Source organism: Neofelis nebulosa, chromosome 15, assembly GCF_028018385.1.
Source record: "Neofelis nebulosa isolate mNeoNeb1 chromosome 15, mNeoNeb1.pri, whole genome shotgun sequence".
In the NCBI taxonomy this organism is placed as follows: Eukaryota; Metazoa; Chordata; class Mammalia; order Carnivora; family Felidae; genus Neofelis; species Neofelis nebulosa.
The window spans coordinates 38,946,643-38,966,562 of NC_080796.1; the positions used below are offsets into that span (position 1 = coordinate 38,946,643).

A 19,920-nucleotide genomic window follows, 5' to 3' on the forward strand; every position below is an offset into this window, starting at 1 on the left:
CAGGTTTAAATATGTACTCTCCCAGCTGATGATTGAGGGTCTAGATTCTAATCATACTGCATCAAGGTACTGATTGTGACCCTCCCCTAGGGCACACTAACAGGTCTTAGCACATCTTCAGCTAAGAAGGCCATTAAGAATGAAGAAGGTAACTTGAACTTGGACAATCACAGAGGTTTGAGAAAAAAATTAGAAGCTCAGGCCAGGCTGACTGACATGGTTCAACTTCTACACAAGACAACTCTGTGCAGATTAGGAGACATGGTAATTTTATCTAATGCAAAGAAACCATTAGAGAGAGTAAAAAATATATATATATATAAAGAAAAAGAGGAATATGTTCCAAACAGAAAACGAAGATAAATCTTCAGGAACAGATCTTAATGAAATGAAAATAAGTGATTTTTATTTGACTGAAAGTTTAAAATAACAGTCATTACAACACTCACCAAAGCCAGGAGAGTAATGTATAAACAAAATGAGAATTTCAGCAATGTATAAATGTATAATTTATCACAATGAAAGAATTATTAGGCCTGTCTAATAGAAAGATACATAGAACAATGAATACACGCAATTTTCATATACAAATGGACCATAATCAAACTGAATATGAACTAAGCCAGGAAAGGAACCCAAATATATTCTAAAAAGTTATCATGAAGGCTATGCTCACCAACAATGGAATAAAATAAATCAGCAACAACAAAAATTTATAGAACTTAACACATTAGTAAATTTTTAAAAAATTTTCATTGATTTAAACCAAACACTTTTGGGTTGGAAGATGGCGGCATAGGAGGACACTGGGCTCACCGCGTGTCCTGCTGATCACTTAGATTCCACCTACACCTGCCTAAAGAACCCAGAAAACCGCCAGAGGATGAGCAGAATGGAGTCTCCGGAGCCAAGCGCAGACGAGAGGCCCACGGAAGAGGGTAGGAAGGGCGGCGAGGCGGTGCGCGCTCCACGGACTGGCGGGAGGGAGCCAGGGCGGAGGGGCGGCTCGCCGGCCAAGCGGAGCCCCCGAGTCTGGCAGGCAAAAGCGGAGGGGCCGGACGGAGTGTGTTCCGACAGCAAGCGCGACTTAGTGTCTGGGAGGTCATAAGTTAACAGCTCTGCTCGGAAAGCGGGAAGGCTGGAGGACAAAGGGAGGGAGAGTTGCTGAGCCCCCGGACGACAGAGCTCAGCTTGGCGGGGAACAAAGGCGCTCGCCAGCGCCATCTCCCCCGCCCATCCCCCAGCCAAAATCCCAAAGGGAACCAGTTCCGGCCAGGGAACTTGCTCACTCCGCGCAAACACCCAACTCTGTGCTTCTGCGGAGCCAAACCTCCGGCAGCGGATCTGACTCCCTCCCGCTGCCACAGGGCCCCTCCTGAAGTGGGTCACCTAAGGAGAAGCGAGCTAAGCCTGCCCCTCCCGCCCCCGTGCACCTTGCCTACCCACCCCAGCTAATACGCCAGATCCCCAGCACCACAAGCCTGGCAGTGTGCAAGTAGCCCAGACGGGCCACGCCACCCCACGGTGAATCCGGCCCCTAGGAGAGGGGAAGAGAAGGCACACACCAGTCTGACTGTGGCCACAGCGGTGGGCTGGGGGCAGACATCAGGTCTGACTGCGGCTCCGCCCACCAACTCCAGTTATACACCACAGCACAGGGGAAGTGCCCTGCAGGTCCGCACCACTCCAGGGACTATCCAAAATAACCAAACGGAAGAATTCCCCTCAGAAGAATCTCCAGGAAATAACAACAGCTAATGAACTGATCAAAAAGGATTTAAATAATACAACAGAAAGTGAATTTAGAATAATAGTCATAAAATTAATCGCTGGGCTTGAAAACAGTATACAGGAGAGCAGAGAATCTCTTGCTATAGAGATCAAGGGACTAAGGAACAGTCACGAGGAGCTGAAAAACACTTTAAACAAAATGCAAAACAAAATGGAAACCACGACGGCTCGGATTGAAGAGGCAGAGGAGAGAATGGGTGAACTAGAAGATAAAGTTATGGAAAAAGAGGAAGCTGAGAAAAAGAGAGATAAAAAAATCCAGGAGTATGAGGGGAAAATTAGAGAACTAAGTGATACACTAAAAAGAAATAATATACGCATAATTGGTATCCCAGAGGAGGAAGAGAGAGGGAAAGGTGTTGAAGGGGTACTTGAAGAAATAATAGCTGAGAACTTCCCTGAACTGGGGAAGGAAAAAGGCATTGAAATCCAAGAGGCACAGAGAACTCCCTTCAGACGTAACTTGAATCGATCTTCTGCACGACATATCATAGTAACACTGGCAAAATACAAGGATAAAGAGAAAATTCTGAAAGCAGCAAGGGATAAACGTGCCCTCACATATAAAGGGAGACCTATAAGACTCTTGACTGATCTCTCTTTTGAAACTTGGCAGGCCAGAAAGGCTTGGCACGATATCTTCAGTGTGCTAAACAGAAAAAATATGCAGCCGAGAATCCTTTATCCAGCAAGTCTGTCATTTAGAATAGAAGGAGAGATAAAGGTCTTCCCAAACAAACAAAAACTGAAGGAATTTGTCACCACGAAACCAGCCCTACAAGAGATCCTAAGGGGGATCCTGTGAGACAAAGTACCAGAGACATCACTACAAGCATAAAACATACAGACATCACAATGACTCTAAACCCGTATCTTTCTATAATAACACTGAATGTAAATGGATTAAATGCGCCAACCAAAAGACATAGGGTATCAGAATGGATAAAAAAACAAGACCCATCTATTTGCTGTCTACAAGAGACTCATTTTAGATCTGAGGACACCTTCAGATTGAGAGTGAAGGGATGGAGAACTATTTATCATGCTACTGGAAGCCAAAAGAAAGCTGGAGTAGCCATACTTATATCAGACAAACTAGACTTTCAATTAAAGGCTGTAACAAGAGATGAAGAAGGACATTATATAATAATTACAGGGTCTATCCATCAGGAAGAGCTAACAATTATAAATGTCTATGCGCCGAATACCGGAGCCCCCAAATATATAAAACAACTACTCATAAACATAAGCAACCTTATTGATAAGAATGTGGTAATTGCAGGGGACTTTAACACTCCACTTATAGAAATGGACAGATCATCTAGACACACGGTCAATAAAGAAACAAGGGCCCTGAATGATACATTGGATCAGATGGACTTGACAGATATATTTAGAACTCTGCATCCCAAAGCAACAGAATATACTTTCTTCTCGAGTGCACATGGAACATTCTCCAAGATAGATCATATACTGGGTCACAAAACAGCCCTTCATAAGTTTACAAGAATTGAAATTATACCATGCATACTTTCAGACCACAATGCTATGAAGCTTGAAATCAACCACAGGAAAAAGTCTGGAAAACCTCCAAAACCATGGAGGTTAAAGAACACCCTACTAACGAATGAGTGGGTCAACCAGGCAATTAGAGAAGAAATTAAATATATGGAAACAAACGAAAATGAAAATACAACAATCCAGACGCTTTGGGATGCAGCGAAGGCAGTCCTGAGAGGAAAATACATCGCAATCCAGGCCTATCTCCAGAAACAAGAAAAATCCCAAATACAAAATCTAACAGCACACCTAAAGGAAATAGAAGCAGAACAGCAAAGGCAGCCTAAACCCAGCAGAAGAAGAGAAATAATAAAGGTCAGAGCAGAAATAAACAATATAGAATCTAAAAAAACGGTAGAGCAGATCAACAAAACCAAGAGTTGGTTTTTTGAAAAAATAAACAAAATTGACAAACCTCTAGCCAGGCTTCTCAAAAAGAAAAGGGAGATGACCCAAATAGATAAAATCATGAATGAAAATGGAATGATTACAACCAATCCCTCAGAGATACAAACAATTATCAGGGAATACTATGAAAAATTATATGCCAACAAATTGGACAACCTGGAAGAAATGGACAAATTCCTAAACACCCACACTCTTCCAAAACTCAATCAGGAGGAAATAGAAAGCTTGAACAGACCCATAACCGGCGAAGAAATTGAATCGGTTATCAAAAATCTCCCAACAAATAAGAGTCCAGGACCAGATGGCTTCCCAGGGGAGTTCTACCAGACGTTTAAAGCAGAGATAATACCTATCCTTCTCAAGCTATTCCAAGAAATAGAAAGGGAAGGAAAACTTCCAGACTCATTCTATGAAGCCAGTATTACTTTGATTCCTAAACCAGACAGAGACCCAGTAAAAAAAGAGAACTACAGGCCAATATCCCTGATGAGCATGGATGCAAAAATTCTCAATAAGATACTAGCAAATCGAATTCAACAGCATATAAAAAGAATTATTCACCATGATCAAGTGGGATTCATTCCTGGGATGCAGGGCTGGTTCAACATTCGCAAATCAATCAACGTGATACATCACATTAATAAAAAAAAAAAAGAGAAGAACCATATGATCCTGTCAATCGATGCAGAAAAGGCCTTTGACAAAACCCAGCACCCTTTCTTAATAAAAACCCTTGAGAAAGTCGGGATAGAAGGAACATACTTACACATCATAAAAGCCATTTATGAAAAGCCCACAGCTAACATCATTCTCAATGGGGAACAACTGAGAGCTTTTTCCCTGAGATCAGGAACACGACAGGGATGTCCACTCTCACCGCTGTTGTTTAACATAGTGTTGGAAGTTCTAGCATCAGCAATCAGACAACAAAAGGAAATCAAAGGCATCAAAATTGGCAAAGATGAAGTCAAGCTTTCGCTTTTTGCAGATGACATGATATTATACATGGAAAATCCGACAGACTCCACCAAAAGTCTGCTAGAACTGATACGTGAATTCAGCAAAGTTGCAGGATACAAAATCAATGTACAGAAATCAGTTGCATTCTTATACACTAACAATGAGGCAACAGAAAGACAAATAAAGAAACTGATCCCATTCACAATTGCACCAAGAAGCATAAAATACCTAGGAATAAATCTAACCAAAGATGTAAAAGATCCGTATGCTGAAAACTATAGAAAGCTTATGAAGGTAATTGAGGAAGATATAAAGAAATGGAAAGACATTCCCTGCTCATGGATTGGAAGAATATTGTCAAAATGTCAATACTACCCAAAGCTATCTACACATTCAATGCAATACCAATCAAAATTGCACCAGCATTCTTCTCGACTCTAGAACAAGCAATCCTAAAATTCATATGGAACCACAAAAGGCCCCGAATAGCCAAAGTAATTTTGAAGAAGAAGACCAAAGCCGGAGGCATCACAATCCCAGACTTTAGCCTCTACTACAAAGCTGTCATCATCAAGACAGTATGGTATTGGCACAAAAACAGACACATAGACCAATGGAATAGAATAGAAACCCCAGAACTAGACCCACAAACGTATGGCCAACTCATCTTTGACAAAGCAGGAAAGAACATCCAATGCAAAAAAGACAGTCTCTTTAACAAATGGTGCTGGGAGAACTGGACAGCAACATGCAGAAGGTTGAAACTAGACCACTTTCTCACACCATTCACAAAAATAAATTCAAAATGGATAAAGGACCTGAATGTGAGACAGGAAACCATCAAAACCCTAGAGGAGAAAGCAGGAAAAGACCTCTCTGACCTCAGCCGTAGCAATCTCTTACTCGACACATCCCCAAAGGCAAGGGAATTAAAAGCAAAAATGAATTACTGGGACCTTATGAAGATAAAAAGCTTCTGCACAGCAAAGGAAACAACCAACAAAACTAAAAGGCAACCAACGGAATGGGAAAAGATATTTGCAAATGACATATCAGACAAAGGGCTAGCATCCAAAATCTATAAAGAGCTCACCAAACTCCACACCCAAAAAATAACCCAGTGAAGAAATGGGCAGAAAACATGAATAGACACTTCTCTAAAGAAGACATCCGGATGGCTAACAGGCACATGGAAAGATGTTCACCGTCGCTCCTTATCAGGGAAACACAAATCAAAACCACACTCAGATATCACCTCACGCCAGTCAGAGTGGCCAAAATGAACAAATCAGGAGACTATAGATGCTGGAGAGGATGTGGAGAAACAGGAACCCTCTTGCACTGTTGGTGGGAATGCAAATTGGTGCAGCCACTCTGGAAAGCAGTGTGGAGGTTCCTCAGAAAATTAAAAATAGACCTACCCTATGACCCAGCAATAGCACTGCTAGGAATTTACCCAAGGGATACAGGAGTACTGATGCATAGGGGCACTTGTAACCCAATGTTTATAGCAGCACTCTCAACAATAGCCAAATTATGGAAAGAGCCTAAATGTCCATCAACTGATGAATGGATAAAGAAATTGTGGTTTATATACACAATGGAATACTACGTGGCAATGAGAAAGAATGAAATATGGCCTTTTGTAGCAACGTGGATGGAACTGGAGAGTGTGATGCTAAGTGAAATAAGCCATACAGAGAAAGACAGATACCATATGGTTTCACTCTTATGTGGATCCTGAGAGACTTAACAGAAACCCATGGGGGAGGGGAAGGAAAAAAAAAAAAGGGGAGGTTAGAGTGGGAGAGAGCCAAAGCATAAGAGACTGTTAAAAACGGAGAACAAACTGAGGGTTGATGGGGGGTGGGAGGGAGGGGAGGGTGGGTGATGGGTATTGAGGAGGGCACCTTTTGGGATGAGCACTGGGTGTTGTATAGAAACCAATTTGACAATAAACTTCATATGTTGAAAAAAAAAATTAAAAAATAAATAAATAAATAAACCAAACACTTTTATTGAAGTAATAATAAAATGAATAAACGTTGGCAAGTATGATGAATTAAGAAAACAAGGCCAAATAAACAACAAGAGATAATAATATATAGGAGATTTAAAACTCTTTGGAGATTATGTAGCAATATATTTGGTAACGTAGCTGAGAAACACAGTATCTAGAAAATATAAATTGCCTAAAATTCTCAAAGAAAAAGTAGAAAGCCTGAAAAAGCATAACCACAGAAGAACTGAAATAGTGGTCAAAGCTCTACCACTTAAAGAAAAATTGGCCAAATGATCTTAATGAGCAAGTTCTACCATAAGGTCAAGGAAAAGACAATTTTCGGAAACTGTTTCAGAGGATTGAAAATCATGGGAAGCTTCCACTTATTTCATGGTGCTAGTATAACCCTGATACTAAAGTCATAAAAAGCCAATATGGGGAAATAAAATCATGAGTTAATCTTTCTTATACGCAGTGCCTTAAAAATTCTAAATTAAATACCTGTAAATTGAATATAGGAGTGATTAAAAGAATACTCGCAATTGAGTAGGATTTATCCCAGGAATGGAAGGAGGATTCAGTATTAAAAACATTAGAAATTTATGAGATTAAATAATTAAAGGAGGATAATCTTATGATCACTCCATAGATGCTAATAAAATATTAAGTAAAATTGCACACTCATTCATGATTTTTTAAAAAAACCAACTAGTAAAAGAAAAGAGGAAGCTTCTTTAAGTTGATAAAGAAGATATGTCAAAACCCAGAGCAGGTATTCCCTCCCACTAGCTTTAAGAAAAAGACATTTTCTCTTCTGTCACTCAAAACCACGCTGAAAGTCTCCATCAGTACCACAAGACAATTAAATGCAGCAAGAGTTAAATTTGTTGGCAAGGACAAACTGTCATTATTTGTAGATGATATGATCATCTATTTAGAAAAATCAAAAGAAACAACAGGCAAATTAATAGAGCCAACAAAAGATTTAAACAAGAAAGAAGCAAAATTATCAACTCAAAACAAAAATCAATACCTTTCTTATATCAAAGCAATAATCCGCAAAGAAGTGTCCAAGACTTCTGAGGAGAAATGATAAATCATTATGTAATAACCTTAGGGAAGACTTGAATAAATAACTATTCATGATTGAAAATTCAGAGTCAATATCACAGACATGCAAACGCTACCCAAATTAAGCTACAATTCATTGCAAACCTAACAAATTCAGATATAAATACCAATGTCAGGAATCAAGACATACCATAGAACTCTAGCATTTAAAATAGGAAGAATCAAGTAGATCAATACAATAGAATGGAGCCCTAAAACGAACCCATGTATACTTGGATATTGACTATATATTAAAGGTGATCTTTCAAACAGGTAGGGAGAGTATGGACCATTGAATAAAATAGTTTTTTAAAGTCATTTATTTTTGAGAGAGAGACAGAAAGAGAGAGTGGGGGGGGTGGGGGGGGGAGAGAGAGAGAGAGAGAGAGAATCCGCACTGTCAGCAGAGAGTCCCACGTGGGGCTTGAATTCACAAACCATGAGATCATGACCTAAGCTGAAACCAAGAGTCAGATGCTTAACCAACTGAGCCACCCAGGTGCCCCAGAATAAAACAGTTTTAAGATATAAAAACCATTCTTAGTTGCAGGCCATACGAAAACAGGCAGTAGACCAGATTTGGCCCATGGGCCATCATTTGCCAACTCCTGTTCTATTCTATTCTTGGTACCTGCCCTAAAGGAATACTTACATATATGTACAAGGAGGCATAAATAGGCATCTCTACAGCAGCTGCATTTGCAAAAGAGAAAAATTAGAAGCAACCTAAAATTTCAGCAACAGAAGAATGGCTAAAAAACATTATATATCCATACCATGTCCAGTCATGCCAATCCACATACACTAATATAGAAACAGCCTCAAAATAACACCATGAGGAGGGGGAAAAAAGCACATATTTTAGAATATTTATCCATTTATTAAACCACACACACACACACACACACACACATAGCAGTAAAGGTATGGAAAGCTATACTCCAACCTGACAATAATGGTTACCTCTCATGGGAGAGGAAAGTGAGTAAGGTGTGTTTGCTGGGGTCAGAGGAATTATTGTCTTAGGGGGCTTCAGTCTTACCTGTATTTTTGACTTCATAAATTAAAAAGAATAAAAGAATTAAAAAAAGGAAGTCTAGGACTCTTTGTGCTTAATGACCTTAGACCCTGGCTACCTCCCCTAAGTATGGAGTCAAGGCATGTGGGTGAGAAGACAGAAGCTAGATGACTGTCACCCCCCAGTTATGACTGCTCATGGCTGGGGCCTCCCTCTCCAGGTAGCACTAAGATCCCTTGGGACTATTCAAGAAGCCTAAAATGTGACAGTTGTGGCCTCAGCTATATCCTGTTCAAACACAAAAGCAACAGCTTAGGGCAACTCCCATTTTTAAGCAAACTTGGTATTTTAAAATCTAAAACTGACAAACAGGTAAAGCATTCCAAAATGATTCAGCCAACAGCACAGAAAACTGTTCTAGGACATCCAGTTAAACACAGGAGATGAGAGATCTTTGCTCCCTCCAAAACCCCATTAAAAAGCAAGTAAGCATTTGATGGGGCACCTGGGTGGCTTAGTCAGTTAAGAATCTGACTTCGGCTCGGGTCATGATCTTACAGTCTGTGGGTTCAAGCCCTGCATCAGGCTCTGTGCTGACAGCTCAGAGCCTGGAGCTGGTTCAGACTCTGTGTCTCCCTCTCTCTCTGTCCCTCCCCCATGCGTGCTCGCTCACTCTCTCTCTCAAAGATTAATAAACATTATTTTCTTTTTAAAAGCAAGTCAACATTTGAAAAGGTATAGACTCACAGGCAAGGAATGGAATAGAAGTGAAAAGCAAGTGGGCAAAATGAACCCATTTTTACAAGACAGAAAACAGATAGAGGAATTAGCAGCACTGAGACACCTAGATAGTAGATGTCAGAGGAGAAAGTCATTCCTACACCAGATCCCCAGAAGGCCTAGCCATTAGAGGCACCATGTGCCACAAACGGCAACAGTAAACCACGGAGACAAGAAAACAGAGAGGTTGGCTAAAAATCTTGGTAATGTAGGGCATGTGGGTGGCTCAACTGGTTATGGTCTCACAGTTAGGGAGTTCGAGCCCCACATCAGGCTCTGTGCCGACAGCTCAGAGCCTGGAGACTACTTTGAATTCTGTGTCTCCCTCTCTCTGTGCCCCTCCCCTGCTTGCCCTCTTCTTTCTTTCTCTTTCTCTCTCTCTCTCTCTCTCTCTCTCTCTCTCTCTCTCTCTCAAAAATAAACAAATATTTAAAAATATCTTTAAAAAATCTGGGTAGTGAGGGGCGCCTGGGTGGCTTGGTCGGTTAAGCGTCCGACTTCGGCTCAGGTCATGATCTCACGGTCCATGAGTTCGAGCCCCGTGTCAGGCTCTGTGCTGACAGCTCAGAGCCTGGAGCCTGTTTTAGATTCTGTGTCTCCCTCTCTCTCTCTGCTCCTCCCCTGTTCATGCTCTGTCTCTCTCTGTCTCAAAAATAAATAAACGTTAAAAAAAAAAAAAGAATAAAAATCTGGGTAATGAGCATACAGACCCTGGGGCTTCCTTCTTTCTCTGCCCCCCACTCCCCATGATGAAGGCGATGATGAGAAATTTTTTTTGTGAATAAATTGTATCAGAGTGACTCTAAACTCAGGGACAACGGGTACAGTGGCATTTCAGAATGCCAAAGATATTTTCATTAAGTTTCTCAAGAGAAAAACAGATTACATATAAAGAATCAAAAATCAAAATGGCATTTCTCAACAGTAAAAGCTAAAAACTAGAAGACAAATTACATCTTCCAAATTTTCAAGAGAAATTACCTTTCAACCTTAAAATTCAGTGCTCAGACAATCAATCAAATGTGAGAATAGAATAAAGACAGTTTGGGAAATGCAAGTCTCAAAAAAATTTATTATCCATGGTCCTTTTCTAAAGGCCCTTCTACTAGGTCTAGTAGAAGTAGTCCTTGTACTGAAGGACGTGCTCCACCAAATCAAAGGGAGGAGAAAACAAGGGGACGTGGGGTCCAAGACCCAGGGATTCAGCCCGGGAAAGAGGAGGAGGAAAGTGTCAGGACACCAGCTGTACAGTCCATCTAAAGAGATATGATCCAGATGGGACAGAGGATGGAAGGGCCCAGGAGAGGTTCTCCGGGAAAAGAAGAGAGCTGACAGATTGCCTAATACATCTGACCACACGGAAATGACTATTCAGAGGGATTTTTCCATTTTACTGGGGAGTTTGCAAAGAAGTGGTGATAGTAACCTGCCAATGAAACAAAAAGAGGCAAGGTGATTCTTAATCTGAGGTGGGCAAACAGTGGGCTAAAAAGGAAATTCAATTATAGCATATTAACTGGCGTGGCAGTAAGCCACACTTAACATGGTGGTAACGTGAACATCGAGTGCTGATGGAACCAAACACAGAGCTACTACCATATTGGAAGGAGAATAGGCAGTAGGTCTCAGATGCTAAAACCTCATGTAGAAAGCAGCTAATATTTATAATTCTTAAGGGAAGAAATAAGAGAATATACTTTAGAAAGGCAGAAGTAAATGTCAGAAACAACTGAAGTGAATTGGAAGTTATTGCTGATGAGAAGGATGTATGAGCAGAATGGAGACCAAAGATTCATTTACCTCAAGGAAGCCTTGCAGGAAGATTTGACTTCTGACCCATAAACAGATATTCCTTAAACTTTCTGGGTTTCCATTTTTTCCCACTGCAGAACAAGGATAATGACAGTACTTACCTACAAAGCTACTATTGAAACCACATGACATAATTTGGTAAAAATGCTCTTGTGAGCATTGCCACTTCACTTAGAGCAATTTTTCCATACGCAGGTAGAGTGAAGCCACAACTAAAACACAAGATGTCCAAGAACTGAGGGCTGGAATGTGAAATTGATGTAATGCCAAATGGTTCTGCCTAGCTTGCTTGTCCTGAATTGCAATTCTTTGTTATTCCCGAAGAAATCCATTTTTGCTGCTTAAAAAAACTTAATGCCAAATGTACACAAGCAGCAAGGAGAGATGAATGAATAAGTGTGTAATATTTATCAAGGCAGGTGTCTCTTCTTACCTAAAATTAAGGAAGCTTAGAATAAATTATGTATAACTGAATTTGACTCCCTTTCTAATTGAACTATGTGTTCTTAGACATATCACGTACGTTCCCCGGTCTGGAGTTTCCTCATCTATAAAAATGGAGATAAGCAATACCTGCCCTGGGTGGTTGTTGAGATGCTTCAATAAAATAACCAATGTGGAAGATCTCTGTGCAGGGTCTGGTACAGTTTCTTCTCTGGCAAAGGGTGGCAGCTAGAGCAGCCCCACATTAGTCTGTTCCTTCCATCTCTAACATATATCAAGCATCCAGGGTCAGCTAAGCATAGCCTCCTGAGGAGGGATCCATCATGTTCCCTTTTCTCTCAATCACCCTTAATTAGATAACAATACGTATTCACCGTAGAAAAGGCTGAAAATATAAATAAGCAAAACCAGGAAAATATGTATCATAAATAATCCCCATCAATAAAAAGCTAATCACCATCTGTATGTTAGCATGTAACCTTCTGCATACTTTTCCGTACGCGCACGGAACTTTAAATAAATTTTTATTCTACCTATTATTCCTTATTCATCTTTCTTCACAGTTAAATTATTTCAAAATCGCTACTTTCAGTGGTGGCATAGTCAACTTACTAGATGTCCTGTACCTCTTATACTCTTTCCTGCTACCCCTCAAGGGATAGACAGTGGCCATTCCAGCACTTACCTGAGCTTACGGGGTGGACTAGAGGGTTGAGACAAGAGGAAAAAGCAAAAGCCCCCTTAAGTTGTGTGTTTCAGTACATGCTGGCAATCACAAGTACAATGATACCAACTCAGCTATCTCAAATGAGGCCAGCAGCTGCTCCATAAGCTTTTTAAAGCAGTGTTTATTTCTAGGTCTTGGGAGGAGATATTTTGGAAGTCCTGCACATCTCTGACTTCTCAGAGCTTTAAAAATGAATAGATGCACACAAACATATATATCTATACACACACACACACATACACACATATACATATACTACATATAGATGCTATACAGTTACAACATACATATAATATTCACTGCACATAATATATAAATACACACTGTAAATAAATACATACTGTAAAAATATATTGCACTAAGTATGTGCATATTATTTTGGGGAAAGTGGGCTAATTTATCCTTCTATTGCTAATAGGAACACTGAAAACTCAAGTTCTGCTACCTCCAGGGAGTAATGGGTTTTCTTGGAGGAAAAGAGACCCAGATTTAGAAACACACATCCAAAGCTTCAGCACGTACATAATAAAGATTTTGCTTTTCCCTAAGTTCATCTATAGAAACTGCTGGGCACCAGGCTGTGACTTGAATAACCATCACTTATCTGTGCTGTAGAAGCAGGAATCGAGGGCTCTCAAGTAATGAATCTAATCCCACAAGCCACCTGAAAAAGCCCATTTCAACCACTGACATTCAAGCCATGGATCTCATCTTCGGCTTAGCATTCTTTACCAAGAGTACAGTTCCCGAGGCTGGGAGCCTGTGCTGCGCACTTAGCAGGAAAAAAGGACGAGAGCTGGCCAGACCTGGGGGGCTCACCAGGCCACCACTAACTGGAACCTGGCTCTAGTTCAAAGTCTTCTCTCTGTCAGCAGATCCAGTAACGGAAAGTTAAAAAGAACCTTTGAAAATGTTTTTGCCATGCTAACCATATCTGAACTAAGAGGTGGAATTATTTGCCACATTCCACCTCTCAGACCAGAGGGGTTAAGGCTTGGGTTCAGGTTCCCACAGAGAAGAAAATGTGTAAGCAGTGAATTGCGCAGTGTGCTTCCTGCATCATTAATGATCCTTCAGAGTGGGAGACAATGGAGGGGGCACCATCAGGTCGTCATCCACCAAGGAACACACTGTTCATAACAACATGCATTGCTTTTTCCACACAGAGAGGCCCGGGAGAGTGCTAACAAGCCGGCACAACAGGCTAATTTGACGAGTGGGATTAATACGTTAATTTAATGCTCTCCTGTTTGGTTAAGTGTTTTGCATTTCTATATTTCTAAGTTTGCATTCAGATCCCTTTATATGGGAAACCATTCGGCTTCTCTAGCCTCCTTTCCTTCATCCTCATGAGGAGTGATAACTCCTCATGCACCATGTCTGCCTCCTCACCTGAATGGCAAGCCTATTTCTGACTTCAGGCTGTATGTGTGCTATTCTCCTGACCGGGAATGCTTGTCTTTTCTCTACTGACCTAGCCAAGCCCCGATCTTAATTCTCCAGAGTCCTACTCAAGCCTCAGCTCTTTAAACCATTCCTAAAAGCTTAGCTCGCCCTGACCACCACCCCTCACAAACGTCGGCTGCCTCCATGACTCACTCTGGTCTCTCTGTGCAAAATACCTTACATTGGTCCTCAACTGATTTGCACGTGCCTTGCATCTCCAGCTGGACCACAATCTCCTATGACACAGGGGAGATGCCTCATAGCTCCTTTCTCCCACTATTAGCACCCTGGCCTGGAGACATACCCATTCTTTAACCTCATCTTACTTTATCCCTCCCTGGCATCACCATCATTGACCACTCCCTCCATGAAATACCCTCTTTTTCTCAGTTTCAGTGAAATCACCCTCGAGATTTTCCTCCCCCTGTTGGCCCTTTCTCCTCTATCCAACTTTTAACTGTTGGTGTTCCTCAGGTTCAGTCCTGGGCCACCACCTTTTCTTCTCTTTCTGTACTCTCTCCAGAAAGTCCCAAACACTTCCATGGCTCCAAAATACCAAGTACATGCTCCCAAAAATCTATCTCTAGCCTGGATCTTTCTTCTGAGAAATGCCTGGGAAGGCTAAGCCAACCAACATTCTATAATGTTAATGAAAATAAGACGTTTTTCTATAGATCACTTAGCTCTTCATAAAGAAAAGCTCTTGTTCCATGGTTTTATTGCCTCTGTTCCAAAGCAGACACCACAAAGATGATTATCCTGATAGGCCACCACGAAATACCTTGTTCTTGGAGGGAAATGACGAATAACAGACTCTACCATATACAAGGACAGACTAGTACACGATAGGCACAGAAGCACTGAAAGAGATTCAAAAAAAAAAGGAAATGAGGAGGAGGGGACCATGTTTTTCACTCAGAGCTTCCCAGAGCTCTGCAATGTGTCTCCCATATAGGGTACTGAAATTTTTTTTCCCCCTAAATGAGCAAATTAAGAAAGGACGAACCAGACTGACCTTGCCAAAGGAGCCAAGTCTAAGAAGGGTTCCAGTCTTGAGAAAATGGCTTATCCATAATAAGTACTCGATCTCCATTTCTTGAATTGATTTAAGCAGTAGAGAAATAGAAGATCACGAGCCACTCTCAAACAGATCTACTCTTCTTAGACTAGTTTGCTTTGTGATGCTTCAGTTAGGTGGGACTGGAGTCACTGACCTTCTTATCAGGCCAACTGACATGTATATCCTGCCAATTAGTGAGTTAGGATTCCACAAAACTAAGTAAGTACTGGTTATATATCATGTCAATAATTCTTACAATTGACTGAACTCTCAAACTCATGGGATTTCTGTATCTGCATCTTCAAAGTCAAACCAACCAATATAGCAGATAAACTGAATGTGTATCAGCACAGAGCCATGGTCTTTGGGCTCCTTCTGACACATCAGAGCATCAGATCCCTCTCAGAACCATTAGACTGACCCTCCCTGATTGTCACTGGAGGCATCTTTCCTCAATTAAGTCTATAAATAGAAATTTTACTGCTTTAGAAAGGACATAAATCAGCTCAGCAGGATACTCTTGGGGCAAAGAAGAGGAGACATGGCAGGGGGAGGAGGACATATTGAAATTATTCAATGAAATGAACATTAGGGATGGCGGGGGCGGGGGGTGAACTGCTTGAGGTATCGATTCTCCTTTGCATAGGAATAACTGACAAGCAGCCTGGAGGTATCTTCCTTCAAAGGAGAGAGCACATCCAGAATTGGCAAGAAGTAATGTCACTCTACTGATGTTTCACAATGTGTCCACTTATTAAAAGATTTCAATGCTGAACACAAATTCTAGCTCCCCGAGAGAGTGCTTGTGTAGAGGAAAAGCATGTTGCTTCAGCAGTTAACTCCTCTTTTGTCCGTCCAGCTCGGGTGCTTTGTGAAAGTACCTTTCGTCAACTTCCTACAGCTCTGTGCCTCAGTGAGTCACAACCAATAATCCCACATCTCATAAAGCAGTAGGGTACCAGAAAGGCTAATTTCTCCCCATCCATTTCTTTCCTATATATATTTTGTTCACTGAGCATTAAAATAGCATTTTGCCATCACTAGACCAATTACTATCTATGCTGCTATGGAAAATAATAAGCTCCCTGTATAATGCTCAACAAGCCTCAGCTTTAGGAAGTTCTTTCAGTTTTCACTCTGTATTCTCCATGCTGCTGCGTGAGCCTACTTCTTCTTGTACTGCCCTCAGTGAAATCAGAAAATATTCAACCATTCGACAAGTATTTACTGCACGCTTACTCTGTGCCAGGCATTGTGATGCATGCCAAGGATACAAATCTCTGACTTCACGAGGCTAATAGTTCAGTGAAAGATATAAGGATTAAACAAGTTATTGGATAAAAATATTTCATTGCAACTATGATAAGTGTAGCAGAAGAGATCACGTACAAGGTGTCCCAAATGAGTTGTTGATCAGGACCTGATTGACTTAGGAGGGTCAGCGAAAGACACCCAAACAAGATATCATTCAAATTGCAATCTGAAGGATGAATAGAGATGGAAGTAGAGGGGAGAGAGAGCAGCCTAGGAGATGAACAAGGCTGTGTGAGGCAGGAGGGGCCAGGTGTGCAAATGAAGAGAAGAACGGAGTGTAAAGTGGGAGAGGGGGGCCGAGGGGTGGGGAGCAGACAGAATGGGGAGAGGTAGCAAGCTCAAGATCAGGCAGGGCCCCATAGGTCATGTTAAATATTGAGAGCTTACTCCTAAAATAATGGGACACCACGAAGGATTTTAAGAAGGATAACCGAAGATGGTTAGGTTTTTACTGGGAAGTATCACTCTGCACTATGAGGATAAAGAACTTAAGAAGGCAAAATGGAAGCAGGTAGACTAGTTAGAAGCTATTCAGTAGACTGGGCAAGAAATGAGAGCAGTTAGATTAGGATGACTTAGAAATGGAAATAATTTTTAAAAGTTAAGATCTAGCGTGGTGCCTGGGTGGCTCAGTTGGTTGAGGGTCCGACTTCAGCCCAGGTCATGATCTCATGGTTCGTGGGTTCAAGCCCCACATCAGGCTCTGTGCTGACAGCTCAGAGACTGGAGCCTGCTTTGGAGTCTGTGTCTCCCTCTCTCTCTGCCCCCCCCTTCCCTCTCTCCCTCCCTCTCTCAAAAATAAATAAATATTAAAAAATTTTTTAAAAAGTTAAGATCTACCTAGGTGACAGAATATACAGTATGAACAGGTAGAACTGAGGGACAGAGAGTACAAAGGTTAACTTCGTGGCTTTGGCCTTGAATAACTAGACAGCTTATGACTTTTCTAGAAATAGAGAATGCTAGAGGGAAAGGAGCTAGTTGGAATTATGGGGGGAAGAGGTACACAAGTTCAGTATTACACATGCCAAATCTGAGATTTACCTGAGAGATGCACAAGTGGAGCCATTCAGTAGACACTGGATATATGAAGTACCTCATCATTAATGAACATCACTCAAAATTATAGCAGAGTCCAACACTGTACATTTAATTTTTTTCTAGATGGGGGTATGTTCTAGAACTGCACTCGTCAAAATGGAATCCCCTAACCACATGGGGGCTACTTAGATTCAAATTAAAAATTAGTTTCTTGGTGACACCAGCCACATTTCAAGTGCTCAGTGTGGTTGTGTCTCCTGTATTGGTCATTTCCATTATTGTAGAAAGTTCGATTATACAGCCCTGCCTAGAACATCAGAGGGCTTCCTATTCACAACACTCAGCTCTGATTAGTCTTCCAGTGAATGTTCAACTGCCATTCTATCAACACTGAGAAATCCTACTGTCTTTTGTGCTCCAAACAAAGCTTTGATTTTGAAGATGAAAAAGATACAAGAAAAGAAGACATGATCATCTTTGTTACTTAGATATCTTCCAATCGATATTTAAAAAAACAGATAAAAAAAAAAAACAAGATGAAGGATAAATGCCATGGAGAGAGGATGTGGGCACCCTGGGGGGGCGGGGTGGGGGTGAACTCACATTGTAAAAATACTATCAGATCAACGATGGAGGAAATTAGGTGCCAAGGAGGCATTAAGGCATCAAGTCTTCATCTGGATTTTGACAAAAGAATGGGGAATATATTCATGAAAAGGGAGGGAAGGAGAGTAACCCAGGTTGGGAAACAGTTTATTCAAAAGGTTATACAACATTTGAAATGCCAGCCATGTTTCTCTGAAGTTAAACACAATCTACGCTGAACTGTGTAAGAAACAGAGTAATAACTCTTTGGGTGGACAAGTGGAAGAAGAACTAAAGAATCAACCCGATTGTGCACTGACTTAACACTGCAGCTAACTCAGACACTGAGCTAACCACTGGGGATATAAACAGTGATGGAATCCTGATCTCGTACACAAGGAGCTCCACATCTACACAGCCATAGCCAACTACCAGGCTGTCAAGATAAAAGGTGATAAAGTAGGTTTTTACAAAATATGTTCCTGCTCAATAAATATGTATAATATAAACACTATCTTCACAAAATATATGCATGTATCTCACCAAAAAGTGCATACTCAAAAACTACTATACACGTAGGTGTCTGAATTGTGGATGGATGCTCAAATGAGGTACTCACGTGAGGGTCCTGGAATGAGCTGATGAAGCAGAGCAGACATACAAGTGCTTCATCCTGTGTCGGCTTTCACCATTTTCATTTTCAAACCAAATTAACAAGCCATAGACTACAAGGCACAGTTTGCATTACTCCTTTAGCATTTTTGATTTTTAAATTTTATCAGTAGCATAAGCCATGGCTCAAAGTCTACAGAGCAGTGCTTAATTAAGTTCAAGGTGAATTTTAGACCCTTTATGAAGGAACATGGAAATATGTTACAGGGCTTCAGCCTAAGCTGAAAAAAATTCTCTGGCTTTCACAGGTGATAATTGGGTTTCAGACTTCGGGGAAGACTATTCAGATTTGAAGATGGAGATTGAAACCTTGGTGATACCACCTTTTATGGTTTTTCTTTGTGTTGCATAACCATGACTTTCACTGAAATTCCATTTTCTATAAGAATTCACCAACATTTCTTTCCTGCTGATTGCTGGGTACTACTACTGAACAAAATATTTATCTTTAAACATACGCGAGCATATTTCAATTCCTTCAGATGTGTTATTTTGCTATGTGCTTTGCATGAGTTTTTACTGAAATAACTGTCCACTTTTACTATGACCATCTTCGTAGGAAAAAAAAAAACCTCGAATGTACTCTATTTGGTGGTGTTGGGTTTTTAAAATAAATTTGCTTTCGTTGCATATACTGGGGGAGTTTAGGCACATTAATCATTCCCCAATAAATTTCATGTGTTTTATTGCCTGCCATGAACACTGATGATAGCATATTTCTTTTTAGCTTCTTTTTTCAGGGTTATCAGGAATATTGCTGCATAGTCACAACTGATGATTTCCTACAAGATTCTAATACAATGTATATCATTTTGCACGATAAAACCTTTGCTCATAGTTTAAAATCACTTAAAATATGTGTGTAAAGTACCTAATTTTCCAAATCATTTTCCTGTAGAATTGGAATGCGTCTTAAACACTTAACTGTTTTTTATGCTACAATAACACTATCTATTGAATTAGCCAAGATTAAAAATACCAGCACTACTCAGTATTGGCAAGGGCATTCTCATGCACTGTAGGTAGAAATGTAAATTGGCACACTGTCTACAGGGCAGTTAAAGAAGAGTTAAGCAGTAAGCACGGCAAAAAAGGTGAAAAACACCTTTAACTTAGCAATTTTACATACAAGAATTCACCCTAGTTATATTACTCATCTTGGTTTTGAGTGACAACTGCAAAAAAATTAG

General features: G+C 40.7%; 1 protein-coding gene across 7 annotated transcripts in view; it reads right to left on the reverse strand.

The window, feature by feature from the left end:
* Positions 1-19,920, reverse strand: part of HHAT (hedgehog acyltransferase) — a 326,701-nt gene that overhangs the window by 64,984 nt on the left and 241,797 nt on the right. The window lies entirely within an intron of this gene.